Raw genomic sequence first — 5875 nt, 5'->3', positions numbered from 1 at the left:
GTGGTGCGTTCATGAAAAGGTTAGGTGTGTTTTTTTTTGGTTTTTGCTCGGAGCAGTGTATAATATTTTCCCTGCTCCATGCTGAACCTGAGCTCTGAGCTCTTTCTGAACTCTTCCAGTAGTGGAATAAAAGCAGGGTTTGGTGGTGAAGCTTCGCCTCCCTGCTGCTCCAAACATCTAGCTCTTACTGCACCATCAAAAAAACACTGGAAAGTTTTTTTTAGGGGGAAAACATTTTCAAAGACATTTCCAAAGTTATTTAGATCCTTTATTATAGGTTATTATATATTCTGGTGTCAGGATGCTTGTGAGAGCCAAAGTGTGTAGGGAGTGTTTTACACACAGCCCATACACAGAGTCTGGGATTAGTCCTGGATACTGAACACAAAACCTTTCCTCTGTCTTTCAATAAGAAAACAATCACGAGGTGACAGTGGTACATGTGGTGAGTTGATATTTTCCTTTTTTATACAACCTATAATTATATGCTTAACCACAATCAATAATATCAGCTACAAACGTTTGTGGACACCTGACTATCAGATTGGTATGTGCTTCTTTCTGCTACATCTCATTCCACAGTCATAATAAACTCCACTTTTCTGGGAAGATATTCCACTAGATTCTGGAAGGTGCTTGTAGAGATTTGTGTGAGATTTCATTCAACCACAAGGGTGTAAGTTAAGCCCGGTACTGATGTAGGGGGGGTAAGGAGGCCTGGGGTGCAGTCAGCATTCATATTCATTGTTCAATAGGGTCGGAGCTCTATACCAGGAGATCTTCCATATCTTCCAAGCAGATCTTCATTGAGGCACTGTGATGCTGGAACAGGTTTGGGTCTCAAAGTTCAAGCAAAGAGAAAAATTCATGCTACGATATCCAAAGGTGTCTTCTGCAATTGTGTGCCTCAAACTTCGTGGGAAGAACGACATATGGTTTGGGGGATGAGTGTCACATCATACAGGAGTGTATACGTGATCATACATTATCTAACAAAAGTGAGTGCACCCCTCACATTTCAGGCACCATTTAATCAGAACTTCTCATAAGTCAATACTGTAGAAATAAAGCGTGGACATATTTTACAGTAGTCAGTGTGCAGCTTGTGTATCAGTACAGATTTACTGTCCTCTATTAATAATGAAACATACAGACATTACTGTCTAAATAACTGGCAACTAAATTGAACATGTTAAAACTGTGCCCAAAGAGTCAATGTTCTGTGTGAGCACATTGAGCACTGCCTCAATCCTCCTGGGTATAAAATTCACCAGAGCTGCACAGGTTGTTGCTGGGATCCTCTTCAACTCCTCCATAATGAGATCACAGAGCTGCTGGATGTTAGATACATTCTGCTTCGACACCTTTCGCTTGAGGATGCACCACTGCTCAATAGGGTTCAGGTCTGGAGACATACTTGGTCACTCACTAAGTTTCTGAAAAGCATCATGTTCTGCTTCAGAATGTCCCAGTACATTTTGGAATCGATGTTTTCCTCAATGAACCGCAGCTTCACAGAACCAGCAGCACTCATGCAGCCCCAGACCATGATGCGACCACCACCATGCTTGACAGTAGGCAAACAATTTTCTTGGTTCTACTCACCAGGGCGTCACCACACATGCTGGACATCATCTGAGCCAAACATCTTATTCTTATCAGACCACAGGACATGTTTCCAGTAATTTATGCACTTGCACAGGTCATCTTTAGCAAACTGTTTGTGGGTTTCTTGTGAGCAGCTTCAGAAGAGGCTCCTTCTGGAATGATTGTCATGCAAACCGACTTGTTGCAGTGTGTTCCTTCCGCTCCTGCAACCTCTAAAGCAATGCAGCAGCACTCATGCTTCTGTTTTTTGAAGCAGCTTCTGCACCTGATGGACTCAACTTCTTTGATGGACACTTACAAGGTCTGTTCTGAGTGGAACCAGTCTCGGAAAACCTCTGTATGACCCTGGACACTGTACTGCAACTCAGTTTTAGTGTTACTGATCTTCTTACAGCCTCTGCATCTTTGTGGAGAGCAATAATTCTAATTCTCAAACCCTTAGAGAGTCTTTGCCATGAGGTTCCATGTTGAACATCCAGTGGTCAGTATGAGAGAATCGTCCTCAAAGCACTAAATTTTAACTGCTCTAATACAAGATACACAAATTTGTCTGGTCCTGTCAAGCAGACAAAAAACATGAACTGATGAATAGGATGTGCAGCATTGCACGGTTACACCATGTACAGCTGTTATTAGGGTGTACTCACTTTTGTTGCCAGTTATTAAGACAATAATAGCTGTATGTTGAGTTAAATTTAGAGTACAGTAAATCTGTCCTGCTACACAAACTGCAAACTGACTATCCCAAGTTTGAGAAGATACTAAACCATAACTAGCAAGCTATCAGCTTAGCATTCTTACTGTACACCATACAACATATTCACGCACGGTGTACGCTGTTAGTTAAGTATGTGTAGAATGTGTAATATGTAATCATGTGTCCTCGCTAAGCAGTGTTTAATGGTTTCTGCCATGTTGATGCAATTACAGTTTTGAACTCAAATAAATAAGTAAAAATGGTGCTTAAAGGTGCAGTTTGTAATTTTTGCCTATTTATAAACCACTATGAAAACATTAGGTCAAGTATTCTTCAAAATACTGTGCTTTTCATAACCGTCATGCCAAAGGTGATAGCTCAGTGGTTAAGGCTTTGGCTTACTAACTGGAAGGTCAGGGTTTCAAGTCCCAGTATCACCAAGCTGCCACTCTTGGGCCCTTGATCGAGGCTCTTGAGGTCTTGAGTAAGCCCTCTGTGCTTAAGGGGCACGTTATCATGTCTGACTCCAGCTTCTGGACATCTCTGAGATATGCAAAGAGAGAATTTCACATGTTGCTGTAATGAACATGTGACAAGTAAAAACCCCTTCACCATTAGCCTTTTTCTTCTGTTTAAACATTTTTAAACACCAAATTTACCTTCACATGCTGGTAGAATAAAGCAGCACTGTTTAATTTTCCTTAAAAAAAAAGGAACTCAAGTGTTGATCATTTATTTATATGAAAGATATATTTCGATTGGGGCAAAAGTGTGCACTTGCAATTGTAGTTCAGTGAACAGGCAGCAGGGGGCTATTATAAATAGGTCACTGTAGCTTTAAGTATAGTTGCTTAATTTGTTGCATTTAATTAAAATGAGGGCAAAATGGTGTAGGGTGCAAGATCTGGACAAACCATGTGTGTGTGTGTGTGTGTGTGTGTGTGTGTGTGTGTGATACAACATCATAACAACAAAATATACATAAACATGTACAACTCCACATTTCCAGCTAGCTAGCTTACTTCTGAATGTTCTCTATAGAACCTGACAAAGAAACAGAAAAACGGTGTGTACTGCAGTTACTCTTTTTTCATTTAGCATAAAACGTGTAACATTTTAAGCTAGCATGACTTGTTTTTGTCGGTTTAAATTTTTTCTCCCAAAACAGTGACACTATCCTGGTTAAATGTATGCTAGCTGTGCTTAGCATTACGGACTCCACATATGAGTGAGGAAAGCTATACGGAGCAGCAGACTTCACACAGGAAGCAAAAAGGGGTCAACAAGCACTCTGGCACTCGCTGTATGAAAAGCTTTTCATCCAAAATGGGCCGATGTTGCTTTCTGAAATGCTAAGTGAGGCAAATGTGATTAAGCTTCTTGGATTTTGGTTTTGTGGAGGAAAGTAGGCGCCAGGTCTTTTTTTCTTCAGCACGAACACAGTGTCATGAAATGAAGTGGTGGATGTAAGTTGGGTCTTTTATGGGTTCTATGTGCCAGGTGATGGCTCAGTTTGGGCTTATAAATATCCAAGTCGTTCTTCTGTAAAAAAAAAAAAAAAAAGAAAAAAAAAAAAAAAGAAATATTTTTTAAAAAAAGTAATACATTATATTAGTTAAATGCTTTTTTTTTTTTTACACACAAATCTATGTACTCCTAGGAGAGAAGGACCCTCCCACCACGTGTCTCTTTCTCTGGCTCTTCTTTAAAGACAATCACTTATCCACCGGAGAGTTTCTTTGATAAAACACACACATGTCCCATCATCTGTCCTATCCCTGCTCCCACTCTTCCCCCCTCCTCCTCCAGGCATCCACAGTGTATTCACGTTCATCTGCTCTCTTGGCTCACTTCTCAGACTATAATCACACTCGGTAAGTCCGCTGTCTAGTCTTTGTGACTGCTTCGCCGTTTACTAAACTAGCAGCAGCAGGGTTGAGTTTCAGACCCGATAAACCGCGGGTGTTACTGGGTTGAATCGCCAGGCTGTACATGTCTGGCAGCTCCCGGGTCCTTTGACCACTGCTACAAATCTTTGTGAAATGGCAATTACAAGAAGTTCTGAAGCGATTGACTGTGGTGGAACTCGCATTGTTTATTAGCGCTAAACCGAGTTTCGATTTTGGGGTCGCAAGCAAGAGAAAAGTTGTTCTGTAACAGAAAATTACATGGGCCAGAGTGTCTACCAGTATTATTGTAGAGATTTTATTATTGTTTAAAATGTATTGCTATGCCCCTTATTGCCAGATTAGTTATCATAATGGCATAATGACATACTATCATAATGACAAATTTTCATACCCATTGCTATTGAAATCAAAACATTTATTTATATAGGCAATTAGGCTACAGTACGTTAATCACTAGAGGTCGATAAATAGGGGATTTTACCAGTACCAGTAGGTAGGTTAGGTTGGATCGCACTCCTCTAGAGGCTGCTCCCATAATGACAGCGAATCAGAAGCTGAAAAAACGAATGGTATGGACTTTTCCTTTACTACTGTATACGTGCCTCGGCCTCTGCAACCCGAATGTTGGACGTTTTTAAAATTTGAATAAAATGAAAACTGTGAGAATTTAAAATTATATGAGCCAATATTACAGCGAACATAGAGAACATAAATGTTTAAAATGAGAAATCTTACACTTTTTTGCAAAAAATGAGTTCTTTTCTAATTTGATGCCTGCTACAGGTCTCAGAAAAGTTTGCCCAGAGGCATGTTAACCATGGTGTAGCATCTCATCTTTTTTTCAGATCAGTTTGAAGACATCTGGGCATTAAGGTTATGAGTTTCTGGAGTTTTGCTGTTGGAATTTAGTCCCATTCTTGCCTGATATCGGTTTCCAACTGTTGAAGAGTTTGTGGTCGTCTTTTTTGTTTAATTATGCGCCAAATGTTCTCTATAGGTGAAAGATATGGACTGTAGGCAGGTCAATTCAGCACCTGGACTCTTCTACTACGAAGCCACGCTGTTGTAATAGCTGCACAAGGCTTTCCCTGAAATAGACAACGTCTGGAGTGGACTCTAAAACTTTTATATACCTTTCAGCATTCATAGTGTCTTCCAAAACATGCAAGCTGCCCATACCTTATGCACTTATGCACCCAAATACTATCAGAGATGGTGGCTTTTGAACTGAACACTGATAACATGCTGGCAGGTCCCCCTCATCTTTAGCCCGGAGGACACGCTGTTCGTGATTTCCAAAAAGAATGTCAAATCTGGACTCGTCTGACCATAAAACACTTTTCCACTTTAAAACAGTCCATCTTAAACGAGCTTTGGCCCACAGGACAAGATGGCTCTTTTGGACCATGTTCACATATGGCCTCCTTTTTGCATGATAGCGCTTCAATTGGCATCTGCAGATGGCATGGCAGATTGTGTTTACCGACAGCAGTTTCTGAAAGTATTCCTGGAGCCATTTAGTAATGTCACAATCATGCCGATAAGTGATGCAGTGTCGTCTGAGGGCCCGAAGACCCTGGATCATCCGTCCCCATACCCCCCTGTCCTTTACATCTGTCTCTTTTAAATCAACTACCCACATGTCTTCTCTCACCACATC

The sequence above is a fragment of the Silurus aristotelis genome, assembly GCF_946808225.1.
Source record: "Silurus aristotelis genome assembly, chromosome: 20".
Lineage (NCBI taxonomy): Eukaryota > Metazoa > Chordata > Actinopteri > Siluriformes > Siluridae > Silurus > Silurus aristotelis.
The sequence above is the reverse complement of the archived record's forward strand: the minus strand, read 5'-3'. Positions refer to the sequence as shown.